This window comes from Eptatretus burgeri, chromosome 12 (genome assembly GCF_056783735.1).
Source record: "Eptatretus burgeri isolate ZD-2024b chromosome 12, Ebu_testis_v1, whole genome shotgun sequence".
Lineage (NCBI taxonomy): Eukaryota > Metazoa > Chordata > Myxini > Myxiniformes > Myxinidae > Eptatretus > Eptatretus burgeri.
The window spans coordinates 95,682,887-95,699,524 of record NC_140972.1 but is presented as its reverse complement, the minus strand read 5'-3'; the positions used below and the strand labels follow the sequence as shown (position 1 = coordinate 95,699,524).

The 16,638-nt window shown below is 41.7% G+C and overlaps 1 protein-coding gene across 4 annotated transcripts in view; it reads left to right on the top strand.

The window, feature by feature from the left end:
* Window positions 1–6,031: 6,031 nt before the first annotated feature.
* Window positions 6,032–16,638, top strand: part of LOC147016185 (rho guanine nucleotide exchange factor 37-like) — an 83,640-nt gene continuing 73,033 nt past the window's right edge. For 2 of the 4 annotated variants that reach the window (XM_085848966.1, XM_085848964.1), the window contains exon 1: window positions 6,032–6,398. The gene's annotated coding sequence lies outside the window, so the exon portion shown is untranslated. Of the gene's footprint in view, window positions 6,399–6,977; window positions 7,084–16,638 lie in introns of those variants that run through there. The other 2 variants (XM_085848967.1, XM_085848965.1) reach the window with 2 other exon arrangements.

The window sequence follows — 16,638 nt, the reverse complement described above, 5'->3', positions numbered from 1 at the left end:
TACATGAATCAGAGTTCTCACCAATTGGAGCACACAGAGTGGATGCGTTGAGTGCTTCGCATTCATCAGTTCGCTCACAACACTGTCAAATTCTGTGGCGACATCAACGATCACGAAGATGTCGCTTTGAATCCGGACCAATAGACTGCTATCATGGACTTTCCGACACCTACCAATGGCAATGACTTCCATGGTTTGGTTCATCAGTTCGATAGTTTTATCAAATATTTTGGCTGTGTTAGATCCTCAATGACGTTTACTCAAGAAATGATCGGTTTTCAGTTGGATTGGTTCGGCAATCATCATAACTCATGTCTCGCTTCCAAAGGTGCTTTCACATCACCACCTGTTGTAGCTCACTTCGACCCTTGGCTACTTAACATGCAACACGCTGACTAATCTCGCCTCAATGCACTTGGATTTGCACTTCTCCAATGATGCTGTGATCCATGGAAACTTATTCAGTGTGGGTCTCGTGATCTCGGTGATGTCGAGTCTCGTAATGTGTGTCACTGTGTCTCGAAGCTCTGGCCGTAATTTGTGTCATGAATCGATGTCACCATTGCCTTACTGGGTGGATTGAACCTTGGATGCTTGAACCCATACTGAATACATACACTTTGGATGCTATTAATAACCTGTGTCTCCAATGTCTTGTGGAGAAATTGTCTCTCCATATGTTTACAGTGACGTCACAGAAGGGATATGAGCATGCCATCTCAGATGCTCTCTCACACCATCCAGTGGATAGACCACTGCCGGATGATGAGGAGGCGGAGATACAGATTCAACATCACACACAGCAAGTCATCTTGGTGGCAGCAGCGAACGTCGATGATGGGCATCAATATCATCTTCACGATCCTTTCCTCGATAAACTCTACGCCGAAGCATAACGCAATGAGGACTACTGTCTACTCGCTGATATGGTTAATGCCGGCTTTTGGCGAAATCGTAATGAGTGAGACAATCGCCTCAAGTCCTGCTTTGGGATATGTGATCAGTCATCAGTTGATGAGGACATCATACTCCACAGCCACCACATTGTCATACCTCATGCAGCACGTATGGAGGTGTTGACTTGACGACACAATGCACATCAGGGCATGGAATGTACGAAACGCCAAGTTCGACAGACAGTTTATTGGCCGAATATGAATGATGATATTGCCAACATGACTCACTCATGTCCTGTGTGTCAGGAGTGAATGGCCAGCCTTCAGAAGGAAACACTAATGTGTGATACACCACTGCAGGCTGCGTGTATTTGAGGATGGATCGGCCAACTTGTTTTCCCATGCGGGAATATCATATCTGATTTTCGTCCACTGACTCTGGATGGTGACCGTGTTTCTATCTCTTCTCGTGTGATGCCATGTCACATGACCTCCTCTGAGCTCTATGGTCATTCTGTATGGGCCTGGGTGTCCCAGTTCATCTTTGAACTGATAGAGTCCCACAGTTTGCATCGTATGAATTCTTGAAATCAGTGGACTGTTGGGGAGTTGACCATAACTTCTCCACACTACACTCTTATGCTCAAATGGACATGCGGAAGCAGCAGTCAAAGCCATTAAGACACTCGGCTCAAAGACTACACACAATGGCTATCTCGATGATGATGCATTTTGCCGCAGTTTGCTTGAATGACATAACACGCCATGCATATCTGGACATTCACTGGCTCAGATTCTCTTCGGCTGTTGTTCCTGGACTGCATCCAACACGAACTGCTGTTCTTGGACGTCAATGCACTTTCGTACCACAGTGGCAGATGGCTGCTGAGGAGTGTGATGCTGAGGCTACCGAGGTGTGCGCGAAAACCAGCAAACACTCTACCCAATCGTCCAAACCTCTCATTCTGCTTTGTTTAGGCACCAAGGTGGTCGTACAAGGTCCACAGACAAAGCGTCAGGACACAACCGGTGTGGTCAATGGTGTTGGACATCGCCGGGACTATCACATTGAACTGCCATTGGGCAGAGTCTATTGAAGGAATCTGTGTTTCCTTCTTCTGTATGTCCCTCGATGCTCTAATATGGACGTCGAGGGTGAAGAGTCATCAATCTGCAGAAGCACTGACAACCCCCTACCCACCGAAACCAGGGCGATTCGACTTACCACTGCGTCACAGCTCGCATGAGCGGTCGGCACCTACATGTGGCTTGATCTATAATTATATTTATCTATAATTCTATAATTCCTTACACCTGAACTCTTTCTTGCTCCATATTTTGTTTGTGTTCTTCTTCTGATGCGTAAGGTTATGGACACTCGTTATCGGCTACATATTCATACTGATCAATATGGAGGATCGTGGCTTCCAGTAAACCTCCTCCATGTGTCTTATCACTTAATAAGTAGGTAAGAGCTACACTTAATAAGTTGGGGGGTTGTAAAAAAAAACAAACCCAACACTTTGAACAAATTACAAAATCTTGGACTTATTTCCACTCTGAAAGCAAAGACAAACCACCCAGTGTTATCCTTACAGGGGAGAGGGGTGGCCGTTGCACCTGTCAGACAAATCATCATAGACATGGAGAGGGAGAGGTGTTTTCTTCCCATGGTTGTTTAGTGATTTTGCAAGCATTTTGGGATGGTAGGATATCTTGGTCGTGCTTTTGTGATGCAGTGTTGCTATCGCATGGTAGACCCCCCCCCCTCCCACCCCATCCCTCCTCCAATTTGTGTTACTTTTGTTCCATGGGGATTATTCTATCACATGGAATAACCTATCCCCTTTTGGTAGACCCCCTTCCCCTTGTACATACCTGTGCCATTGCTGTGGAGTAACTTGGGTGCACATCTAAGCAGGTGTTTGGGCGATGAGGTCCCCGTGTTTTTTTGTTTGGTAATTGTGCTGACCCTGGGTCAGGCTGTCACTTCTTTTCGTTGGCAATGGCTTCACTGATTCCGGATGAAGAGCTCGGTGTTACAGTTGTCTCATCTGTGTTTGTTTTGAATGAGTTAGTCGATGCAAAAGCAAAGCCACGGAAATCCTGAACAAATCTGTGGCTGAGGCTTTGCCAGAAATGTGAGTTGAGGCTTGTCATGCCCTTGTCCAGGAGTTGAGGTTGAAGGACACAAACACAGAAACCTTTTACAGCTGACTTTAACATTTGCAGTATTATTATAATCCAAATAAAGACCAATTGCTGCACCGTAGTCCCAAGAAGGAAGCCAACATAACACACGCACACACGCACACACACACACACACACACACACACACACACACACACACACACACACACACACACACACACACACACACACACACACACAGACACACAGACAGACACAGACACACAGACAGACACAGACACACACACACACACACACACACACACACACACACATTATGTCCTGGTAAATAGTTACAAAAGTTATTTTATTTGAAGTTATAATCAATTGACTGATTTCCCAACTGCCCGGATCATCAGCTGGGCACCGTTTATCATCGAGGTTTCGATCCTTTAAGTCCAGAACCTCTCCAAACGGCGGGTCCACAACCCCGGTCGCAGGTCCACACTAGCAGATGACTCAACATCAACGGACCCACAACCTCAAAGTTGTATCCAGACATTCAACCCAGCAATGCAATATCCTTATACAAACTTATTTAATTATTATTACTTTTATTTAAAGTAATACTACATATGATTAACTTCAATCAAACATCACTTTATATGATAATATATTAAGCGATAATATCTCTCTCTCTCTCTCTCTCTCTCTCTCTTTCTCTCTTTCTCTCTTTCTCTCTTTCTCTCTTTCTCTCTTTCTCTCTTTCTCTCTTTCTCTCTTTCTCTCTTTCTCTCTTTCTCTCCTGTTCTCTCTTTCTCTCTCACTTTTTCTCTCTCTCCTTTTTCTCTCTCTCCTTTTCTCTCTCTCCTTTTTCTCTCTCTCACTTTTTCTCTCTCTCACTTTTTCTCTCTCTCACTTTTTCTCTCTCTCACTTTTTCTCTCTCTCACTTTTTCTCTCTCTCACTTTTTCTCTCTCTCACTTTTTCTCTCTCTCACTTTTTCTCTCTCTCCTTTTTCTCTCTCTCCTTTTTCTCTCTCTCCTTTTTCTCTCTCTCCTTTTTCTCTCTCTCCTTTTTCTCTCTCTCCTTTTTCTCTCTCTCCTTTTTCTCTCTCTCCTTTTTCTCTCTCTCCTTTTTCTCTCCCTTTTTCTCTCCCTTTTTCTCTCCCTTTTTCTCTCTCCTCATTGGACAAAAATTCTGACCAGAGATAGCCAAGGATTCTCCGAAGAGACCTGGTGCTGAAGGAGTTTAGTCTCTCACTCAGTTCCCAAGTCAGGGTCCAAGTTTCACATCCCTAGAGCAAGAATGGAAGCACCAAGGAACTGAAGAATCGGACTTTCGTCTTCCTGCACAGGTACTGACAGTGCCACACCCCATGATCCAGTAAATCCATGACTCCAGAGGCTGACCCAGACGTCTGTTGACCTCTGGCTCTCAGCCTGCAGAGACATGAATATCACTGCCCAGGTAAGTGAATCTCTCCGTGACCTCAACATCCTCACTACGTACAGGTACAGACAAGATAGCAGCATCCAAGATGCCATTGAAAGCCTGGATCTTCGTTTTGACCAAGGAAACCCGTAATCCCAGCGGCTCCGACTCCTCATTCAGCACCTCGAGGACCCCAAAAGGATATCTGGACTCTCCGCGAAGATTACTGCATCATCTGCGAAATCAAAGTCAGAGATCTTGACATTCCCAAAAGATTCCCATAAGCTCACCCTCAATCTTCCGATATTACCTTTCCTTTGAGCTGTCCAGCCATTAACACCAACACGTTTTTACGTCATACCACAGCTACCTGCAGTATGATCTCTTCTACCCTCATGAACCCTCCACTGGACCTTTTGTGAACTCCCTGGTTTGCGTGAGCTTGAAGTTTGAATTATGATCTGAACGAAACCTTTCTCACAATGGCTGTTCCAACTCATCTGTCAACCTTCCTCCCTGGCAAGTCCCTCCTGCACTCTGATAGACCCAACTCTCATGATAGTTGTTGTTTTGCGATCTTTGCTCACAATTTGCTTCCCCACAGCCTCTACTACTCACTGTCTCCTCTACCCCCCCCAACCCCCAAGACCCAATGGGGTATTTCGGGCTTCTTGGTTCATAACGGACCCCTCCCCTCCATCTTTCAGTCGTGACAACTCCGTCTACAAGGATCTTCCCAAACATGGATTAATTCCCTGTTGTCCGAACACCCCAGTTCTTTACATTCAAGAGTCCAATCGGAAAATCTATTTATTACGTACATGTGGGGATGTGTTTGAGAGGAGAGGATCGTGTAACGAGCTTGGAGGCGGAGTTATCACACCTTGAGGGCGGAGCTATGGTAATGAGATGCTGGGATGGCCAATCACGCGAGTCGGCCGGAGACCGTCAGCAGGTGACTTGCTATCGCTTGCCAAGCCAGCCGTTCCGTATCAACCGCTTTGCAAGATGCTTGGCAAGCGGAGCAAGCAATCAAGTGCTCGGTGCGTCCCGTTAGCAAGACGCTTGAAATCGCTTGCTGAGGCAGCAATATTCTGTATCAAGCGCTTGTCGAGCAGCTTGGGAAGAGGAGCAAGCGATCAAGGGAGGTGCTCGACAAGCGATGGCGAGCCACTTGCTAACGGAACGCACCCCGCACCACGTGATACCTCCATTGTTAAAACGTCGCTCGTTGAACACAGCGCGTCGCACATGCGCAGGTCACGTGACGTGACACGACTTACAAACACCGTTCGGGGAATTCGCGTTTTCGTAACAAGATGACGAGTCGTTGATTTGCGTTTATGGAAATTCGTTTCTCGCCCTATTTGCCGTGTGAGGATCACGACCTACTTTTCCCGCCATATTTGTCGTGTGAAGATCACGACCTTCTTTTCCCGCCATATTTGCATACGTAATAAACAGAACATCCAACGGTGCTCGACGGGTCCTCGTGACGTTGATCCGTGTTATTGGCGGCCGACGTTCAAGGTGCACCACGTGTTCCGATTCAGGAATGCAGTACGTCACGGGCGAGCGATTTCCGGGCGACATTTGCATGGGCACGTGTTGCTGCTCCACGACCAGGGGAGTTTCCTCACAGTAAATGGGGGGAGGGGACTTGTTTTGGGGGTTTTAAAGCGCCATCTGTATCCCAGCACACTTCGGTATACCGCACAGTTTTGGTCTCGAAGTCGTGACGTCACGGACGAGTCCACCACACTCGATTTACTGGATCGTCCGAGTGAAGATTGAATCGTTGAACGAAGCAGCCGGAGATTTGTGCAGTCGAAGTTCGGGGGGTGGACATTGGAGGGACCGATTAAAATCGATCACGGCTGGCTCCTTGGGCCGGACCCCTGACGGGTGACGTTTTACCCATGATCGGGATTCCACACGGTAAGATATTCTGCATTTCCAAGTATCTTTATCATCCACAAAGACACACACATATGTATATGTATATATATATATATATGTATATATATATATGTATATATATGTATATATATGTATATATATATGTATATGTATATGTATATATATATGTATATGTATATGTATATATATATGTATATATGTATATATGTATATATGTATATATGTATATATGTATATATGTATATATATATATATATATATATATATATATATATATATATATATATATATATATATATATATATATATATATATATATATATATAGTCATGTGATTTGCTTGTTTACAATGATGTAATGAACGGACCATTTATTTATTTACCTGCCCACCGGGATCCGTGAGTGGAAAGTGTGAGGGAGGAAGAACAGGGAGAAGAGGAAGAACTAGAGAGAGAGAGAGGAAGAAGAAGAAGAGAGAAGAAGAAGAAGAAGAAGAGAGAGGAAGAACAGGAAGAAGAAGAAGAAGAAGAGGAAGAACAGGAGGAAGAAGAAGAAGAAGAAGAGAGAGGAAGAACAGGAAGAAGAAGAAGAAGAAGAAGAGAGGAAGAACAGGAAGAAGAAGAAGGAGAGAGAGGAAGAACAGGAAGAAGAAGGAGAGAGAGGAAGAACAGGAAGAAGCGTGGGGGAAGGAGTTTTCTCTGAGGTGTGTATAAGTTCGGGGAGGGAATGTAAATTTGTTGACTTGGAGATCGCTGTGAGGGGAATGGAAGGAGTTTATGAGGAGGTTGGTGTTCACGGTGGAGAATGGAATCTGATTTACTCAAATATGGAAGAAAGGGAATTGAAGATGGGGGTTTCCAGGAGGAAGGAGTACGATGATTGATTGGATGGGGAGGGAAGGGGATTTACAAGGGGTTAGTGCATAGTATTAAAGTAGTAAGGTGGGGGAAAGCAATGGAGTTCACTGGGAAGGAAGAGGAGGGTGGTGGAGTTTACTATTGTTTTCATTTACTACGAGTGGGAACCTGTGGAAATTCCACGTGATGTAAAATGTGACAATGTCCCAAACCCCAACTCGACTCCAAGTCTACAACTTCCTTTCCAAATTCCAAGTCCTCAACTCCTCCCCCTCCTCCAAACTCTCTCTCTCTCTGCTTCCCCACCCCCCCCCCCACTACAACTCGCTGTCCACCCCACCCCAACTTTCTCCTCCCCTTCTCCTTTCTTCTTGTTCTTAATAGTACACAAAGATACAGGAGGAGGCCATTCGGTCCGTCATTACTTCCACCACCGAAGGTGAAGGAGGTGATGTTTTCACCCCTCTCCATTTGACTGTCTGTGTACAGGATATCTCAAAAGGTTGTGGACAGATCCGGATGAAATTTGGTGGACAGGTTCGACGTGTGACAATGACGAACTGATTCGATTGTGGTGAAGATCCGAATCCAGATCTGGATATGAGAATTATTTAATTTTTAGGTGATTCTTCACCATTGTGAGATCGGGCCAAATACGATTATATCTCATGATATTTCAAAAATGTATTGGGCCCGATATGTTCTCACGGATCAGGAATTACGTGGCAGAGGTATGCGCTCTACCGAGTGCCCTTCTAGTTTAGTTGAATTTAATTTCATTCCTTTTTTTTTTAATTGTCCACGTCAAACAAGGAAATTTTTCCTCTTGCAATTCGATTCAAAAGTGGAGCACGAAGGTGAATACCTCGATTATTAAAACATGCCTGCATTGTCCCTGCGTTGTAACTGACAAATGGGCTGGCAAGATGGCCTGGAGGTACACACACTCATGTCTCGCCTAGTTTTGAATCCCGACCCAGCTATAAACAGTCATCTCGTCGTTTCACAGGCAGGGTGATTCATCAATGTGAGTGCCATCCCTCGGATGGACGTTAAATGGAAGTTTGGTGTGCCAGCATTAGTTGGTGGACATTGAAGATCCCATGGTGTCCTTCGTGAAGAGTTGGCGACTTATTGCCGGCACCGTGGCCAAGTTATAAATTCTTGCCCTAACTCCTGCTTGGAATGCAATGACAAGCGACCCAGTATAAATAGCCCTTGCCAAGAGCCTGCTTCATCATCTCTGATGCTCTGTCAGAGTATGGTATGTCAGGATCGGAACTGAAAAATGTGCCATTACTGCAGCAATTTTGAGCTCGCATGTGGTTTTTACATATTTACATTCCGCGGTCATGTGGCACGGCACGTGCACACAGCATGGCCTCGTACGTAACCTGGTAGACAAACTCCTTTGTGACCTCATAGTGTCTTGCATTCATCCTGCATGGATGTCTATGATGGTTACATATACAAGACACTTTCTTCTAGACTTGTACTGAAGAATGCTGGCTTGTGAGGTTTCCATTCTTAAAAATAAAATTAGTTAGGCCCTCATCCTTCTCCATACATATATCTGCAACAAGTTAGGCTGGATTGTTAGATGAGTCTTGGATGGTTTTCGAAGCCCTATGCTATAATGTTAGATCAGCATGGTGGGTCATATCAGCCATGTGCCATCCGGGACCGGGATAGATTGTCCAGTAGTCCACATGCCATGTGGCATCAGACCATTATGGACGGTCATATTTAAAGGCCATGTCAAATGACCATACTTGCTGGTCTAATGTCATGACTGCGCATAATCGTCACGTTACACCAACACGGACAGTCATATCGGTCATGTACCGCCATGTTGGGGCTTGTTAAGTTCACCAACTGTAAATGCCTCTCCCATTAATATTTCTGCACAAAGAGCGTTTTGGCTCCACCCCCTCGATTCTACACCACGTGATTCAGCACAGATCATTCATCCTGCATGATGGAGAAACTTATCATTCAATTAAACCTGTGGAATTGTATAAGGCATAACGATTGTACCAATAATTTTGTTGTTTCATTGTAACAAAGGATTATTGCACATTGTCATGGATAAAAATAATTGTAAGTAACTTGGTAACCAATTGTATCCATAAATGGTAAGCTTTATGGATGCAATTGGTTACCAAGTTGCTCGCCCCTCCCTGCTCCACCACCCCTCACCCACTCCAACCATCCTTGTGCATACAGAATATGTCTAGTTCCCCAAGAAGGGAGTGCTTCAGTGATCAAACTTATGCATGTACCTTTTGGATGTTCATGCAATGGAGTGGCTGCACCTAACCCGTTCAGCGTTCGTACAAGTCAGCCCAGCGAGCATGTTGGTGCCAAATGTTTGAGTTCACACTCTGGATAATACCCACAAGTCACTTTGTTTCTGTATTGCAAAGGTCACCGTGAGCTTTTTGTGGCAATCTTTTGGCTGCAGTGGTCAGTGTTGGTTGCTTGACAGAATACAATTATAACGTCCAGCCGTTACTCATGACCGCCATCTGCTAGCAAGGTCCTTGTCTACTCAATGTGCCACGATAGGGCAAAACCCCTTAAACCAACCTCTCCCACTCTCTTGCAAATGTCTTATTCTTTGGAATTACCTCAATGGCTGCAGTTGGCTACATTTCTTGTTTTTTCTGGTTTATTATCTCCCATTGTCGCTCTTAATCAAACAAGTACAATATTTGGACTCGTGTATAAAATAGGATAGGAACTGCCAAGGTTTTGAAAAACAGACAACTGAATGTAGTTTACTTCTACGTGGTGTTCACAAAGAAACACAATGAAGCTGTGATGTACAATATGGGCATGGGTTTCATTTATTTTTGAACACCACCTCCAAACATGAGAGTAGATTTGCGTGCCTGCGGAGAATAACTGTTAATCTGTGTTCTGCAAACGCAGGGAGAAAACACGAGCTTTGGGGTTTGGGTGATCAATGTCGAGTCTGAGCTTGGTGCACCTGCTCACCTTCCTTCTCTCTCATCTTGCACTGTTTATCGTCCTGCGTTTTTGGAAGTCCAGTTGATTATTAACACATATTCACCGACTGTTTTCTCGAGTGGTTAAAAACTTGTTTCTTTCTTCATGGGCTGTGGCACGTTCGATTCCCATGGCTGATTGTTCTTGCCAACCCACACTTTCCAAGAGTGTTGAGTTGACCAAACATCCCTAAACAACAACAATGGATTTTATTCACTAAAGGTAGATAAGAGTAGCCTAACTGCCGTAGATAACCAAGTTCACCTGACATTTTACACATTCGCCCTTCATCAAAGCCAAACCCGTTATAATTAAGGGCTGAGGCTCAAAAGGTCAGTCACGCAATGTTTCCAATGGTGGTAAAACGCACTCATCGCTTTCTAGTTGATAAAATCCATTGTTTATCTTTTCCGCCAATGCAGACTGACATGGGCCTTCACAGACTTGTTGTCCATTGTAGCCAATCATCTTGGGTTGAAGGAGACGTTCTTCCTGCAGTGGACTTTGCACTGCTTTCTCATGGTCTGTGCACCTCTTTCCCACATCCCCTTCATTCTTTAATTTGTCTCATGGCAATCGCGTGATCCTTTTATTTTATATACATTGTCGAGGCTCGTATAAGAGCTAACGTGTAGAACGTACAACAAGGGGAGCAGGAGGCAAGAGTGGTGGGAGAGGGAAGCACAAACCAGTGTGGAACAGAGACATGAGGAGATCTGTGGAAGGGAGAGGGATGGGGTGGGGTACACAGGGTAAACGAGATGGACACGACATGGATTTCAGTTCCTTACAGAACAGGGACTTTCAGGAAGGAAAGCAGGGAATATGAAGTAGGTGGGTTTGGGGTGGATTAACGGGGGGTAAAAAGGATTGCTTCTGGATGGGGGAAGATGAGAGGTGGTGGAGAACAGCTATTTTGAAGACCTGGAGGGAAGAATGGGATTGTAGAGAGTGTGGGAGTTTTTTCCAAAGGTGGGAAAATAGAGGAATGAAGGTGAGGAGTGATTCTTGATTTTGGTAGTTTTACCAGAAGGGGGTTGCTGGCGGACCTTGAGCACCATGCAGAAATATGGGGGCGGGGGGGGGGGTGGGACATATCGCAGACAGAGCAGGGGGGCGAGGCCAGAGAGAAGAATGTAGAAACCAGAAAGACCACTGACATGCCTGCATTTATAGAGTAAGAGACCCAAAGACTCAGCATCATTGCGGGAGATACCAATAATCCTAAATGCCTTGGTTTCCGCAGCGTGAAGTCGAGAAAGGTGAGAGGCGGGAACACCAGCCCAGAGGGGGGAGCAATACTCCATCAGGCTGCGGATGTAAGTGGATGTTTGTGGTAAGGAGCTCAGTTGTGCAAAGGAAGGACTTTGCACGAGGAGGATGCCCAGTCAGCGACTTGCTTTGTAGGCCAGCTTGAAAATGTGGCTTTCCTAAGAAGGATCATGGCAGATAGTGAGATCCAGAAGCATGAGTGAAAGGACTTCTTCAAGAGGCATGTTGAAAATAGATGTGGGGGTTCCAGACGGTCCTTTCGGAGAGACATACTGAGAGTGTGAGCTTTGTCAGGATTGAAAGACATATTCCAGGTGTTGGGCCAGCTTGTGATTTTATCCAGATCTGCAGAGAGTAAAGAGCCTGCTGCTTGCTGATCTGAACAATGACAGATGGTACGGCAAAGGGTGGAGTCATCAGCAAAGAGATAGAGGATTTTCCAGGGAATCTGAAATCGTTGATGAAAACCAGAAAAAGCACAGAGCCCAGAACACTGCCTTGAGGAACTCCAGCGTGTACAGAAAGAGGGTATGAGTGAACTCCATGAAGGGCCACATGTTGGCTGCGACAGGAGGGGAAGTCTGCAAGGCATGAGTGGAGATGTTCTTGGATACCATCCTTTAATTTGCTTACATTGAAATTTAATGAGAAGTAAACGGGATAGAACCATCATAAATATATGTGGAAAAATTACGGTCCCAGACCAGAAATCGAACCTAAGAGTCCTCTGGCAAACCATACCAGTGCTCTGCCACCCAGATAGCTCAGATGGCAGAACACCGGTACGGTTTGCCAGAGGACCTGGGTTTGATTCCCGGTCTGTGACCATAATTTTTCCACATATATTTATTATCATTTAAATCTGTGTGGTGAGCTTGTCTCTCCTGCCTTCTCTGTCCTTTACCCATCACAAGCCCTTCCAGATTGAATTTTCATCTCGTGATCCATCTCTTGGTTTAGACATTGGCAGATGAGCATTCTCATTATCTCCACTCCTTTATCTGCATTGTGGAAATGCTTTAATTTTCCTGTCCTTTTGTCTGCTTCCCTCCAGAACTTGGTCATCATCCGATAGCCACATGTCATCCACATATAGCCAACGACCTTTTCTATCCTTGCTAAGCCGAACCGTCATCCTAAAGCTTTATTATATCGCTCTGTGTGTCACTTGTCAGCCGATTTCCCTTAAACCCCATCAGTTTGTTGACCTATTAACCCTCTTTTGTCATGCTCTTCCATAAGCCTCCAGAATACATATTTAAAAAGAACCTTATCCTCACCACAACAAGGGAAACTCCCCATATGTCAGACAGGATCAAATTGACTCGTTGCTTTAATTTTGTGAAGCTTGTTTTATTTCCTTGGAGAAACATAGATGGATGGGTGTGGGGGGGAAGGGGGTGTGCAGATGATTCATGCTTATGGATTACACTGACTCAAGGGAGGGGAGGGGAGGGGCTGTTTACAAGCTCATGGGTGGGGGTGGGCGGGGGTGGAGGGGGGGGGGGTTACATGAATTATAAGTTCATCCAACAACAGGATGCACTTGCTTGTGATTTATTGATAAACATATTGAACCCAATTTTTCCAAATGATTAACTCTAATGGTGATTAACTAGTGTGGTGATGAGGATATAAATGGAAATGAATAATGCATCTTCATACCATTAAATTTTTTTTTTATCCAATTTAATCCAATTTGACTTTTTTTTGGCATATTTATTTTGCATTTTAAATAATCTCCCATTTTAATTATACTCTTATTTTATATTTTAAAATAATCCCTTATTTTATATTTAAAATAATCTCATTTTATACATGCTCTTATTTTAAATATACCCATACTCTTATTTTACATTTTAAAATAATCCCTTATTTTATATTTTGAACAATCTCGCATTTTAAACATGCTCTTATTTGAAATATACCTGTACTCTTATTTTATATTTTAAAATAATCTCCCATTTTAAATATACTCGTATGTTAAATATACCTGAAATCTTATTTTGCATTTTAAAATAATCCCTTATTTTTTAAATTTTAAAGCATTATTTTAAATATACTTGTGCTCTTATTTTATATTTTAAAATAATCTCCCATTTTGAAGATGCTGTTGTGTTAAATATACCTGTACTCGTATTTTATATTATAAAATAATCCCTTATTTTTTATTTTAAAATAATCTCCCATTTTTAACATACTGATGTGTTAAAATACCTGTACTCTTGTTTTATATTTTAAAATAATCTCCCATTTTTAATATACTCATATGTTAAATATACCTGAACTCTTATTTTACATTTTAAAATGATCCCTTATTTTATATTTTAAAATAATCTCCCATTTTGAACATGCTCTTGTGTTAAATATACCTGTACTCTTATTTTATATCATAAAATAATCCCTTGTTTATTATTTTAAAATAATCTCCCATTTTTAATATACTGATGTGTTAAATATACCTGTACTCTTATTTTATATTTTAAAATAATCTCGCATTTTTAATATACTCATATGTTAAATATACCTGAACTCTTATTTTACATTTTAAAATGATCCCTTATTTTATATTTTAAAATAATCTCCCATTTTGAACATGCTCTTGTGTTAAATTTACCTGTACTCTTATTTTATATCATAAAATAATCCCTTGTTTTTTATTTTAAAATAATCTCCCATTTTTAATATACTCATATGTTAAATATACCTGTACTCTTATTTGATATTTTTAAATAACCTCCCATTTTAAATATACTCATATGTTAAATATGCCTGTACTCTTATTTTATATTATAAAATGATTCCTTATTTTACATTTTAAAATGATCCCTTATTTTATATTTTATAATAATCTCCCATTTTAAATTGTTATTTTAAATATTCCTGTGCTCTTATTTTATATTTTAAAATAATCTCCCATTTTGAACATGCTGTTGTGTTAAATATACTTGCACTCTTATTTTATATTATAGAATAATCCCTTATTTTTTATTTTTAAATAATCTCCCATTTTTTAATATACTCGTATGTTAAAAATACCTGTACTCTTATTTTTTATTTTAAAATAATCTCACATTTTAAATAGTTATTTTTAATATACCTGTGCTCTTATTTTATATTTTAAATGTACTCTTCTTTTATATTTTCAATAATCTCAGTGGGGGGGGGGGGGTGGGGTGGTGGTGAGGAGAGCGACTTAATTTCCGTGTTTTGAAAAAAAAAAAATTAAAAATATACAATTATATCTCACTCCTGATTGGCTAAGATGATGCCTTCCATATCTCTGTTATTATTTGAGATCAAACCTCAAAATTCATTATACTGAACTGAAAATGCTACGCTGAGGATGTTCTAAAATCTGAGCACGACACCTTGTTGGGAATCAAAACTATAGCAGTTTCCGAGCTGTTAGGGTTACGATTATGGTTTTTCATATTTGATTTCTTTTCCCCCAAAAAAACACATCACAGTATGAAGGGGATTGCTGTGAGTACAGAAAGTGGTCTGAATGTCAAATCTGACAAAACCTGAAGGAATTGGATAAAAAAAATAAGGGTTAGGGTTACGGTTACAATTTCTTTGTTGGGGTTTTTTTTAAACGATTTATATTACGATGTGCAGGGATTGCTCTGATTAAAGAAACTGGTCAGGATGTCAAAGCCGACCAAAAAAAAATATTGGCTGCTCTTAGAGCACCCTTATTCTGGACATTTCCATCTGTCTGTCTGTCCGCAAAACTTTGGTCAAGCCTCGGGGCTAAACCACTTAACCGATTCCAATTAAATTTGGTAGGTAGGACCAATATTTCTGGGAATCATGTGCTTTCGAATCTGGGACCCCAGGCCTTAGCAACGGCATAGCAACGGCCCTTTAAAGTGGTCAAAAAAATCTAAAAAAAATTAAAAAAACATGTATCAAAATCGAAGCTTAGAGTTCTGTGCGCAATCTATCTAGCTCCCTACATGCCAATTAGCAGCCCTAACAAAAAATATTTGTAGGAGGAGATAGGTATTGGGCGAGTACATGTCGAACATTTCAGAAACGGTTAATTGCGAATATCTCCAAGAGAAAGAGTCTGATTTTGATGAAACTTGGGTGAAATGTGTACAATGTGGCTTGCATGTACACAAAAATGAATGGTTGCTATGCACACCTCCGTTGCTTAGCAACAGCTAAAATACTTTATTGTACATCGTACACTTATTGTGGACTGTACAAAAAAATCAATACCTCCGAAACTGGACCTCCGAGGGACCTGCTTTTTTTGTGCCCAAGGAGAATGTCTTACAGCATCATATAAAAAAAATAAAATCTATAGCGAATAGATAAATGGAATTACCAGGGCTGCCATTTATTTTGTTAGAGTCTCTTTGGAAACATGCCTGAAATTTCACAAGGCGGGTTTCTGGGCGCAAACTAAGAGGGCTGTGATAATCATATTTATTGTGCTAAATTGATTGATAGCATGTACATGAATATCGGCGAGTCGCGTCGGCCAGCTTTCCATCTCGAGCGAGCAGCAATGTCGCCTACCGGCTTATATATATATATATATATATATATATATATATATATATATATATATATATATATATATATATATATATATATATATATATATATATATATATATATATATATATATATATATATATATATATATATATGTATGTATACATGAATGGATTGGAGCGAAAATAAGGAGCAGAGAAGCTCGGTTCGAAACACAATTACAAGCCATCGAATCGTCTAAATCAGGTTGGAATCGGTTTCCTCAACAAGAAATAGGAGACAAACGCCGCACGGGTATAATTCTCCAAACAGGAGAAAAAAAGAAGTTGAATGCTTTGGAAATTTCACATTTTCTTGTATATACGAGGAAGGAGGGAACATAGCCTTGCTTGCTTAAATTAAATAGGTATATTGGCTTCGTTCTTAGACTTATTTCTATAAACTATCAGATTTCACAACAGATTTTGATCCTTATTTAGTCCAGATGACATACAATCCTCAACACCGAAATAATATTTTGATGATATGCATTAATTAGTCCGTGTGAGTACATCATGGAAAATCATCATAAAATCACTCCAAGCTCCGAATTTGAAAACTATTGC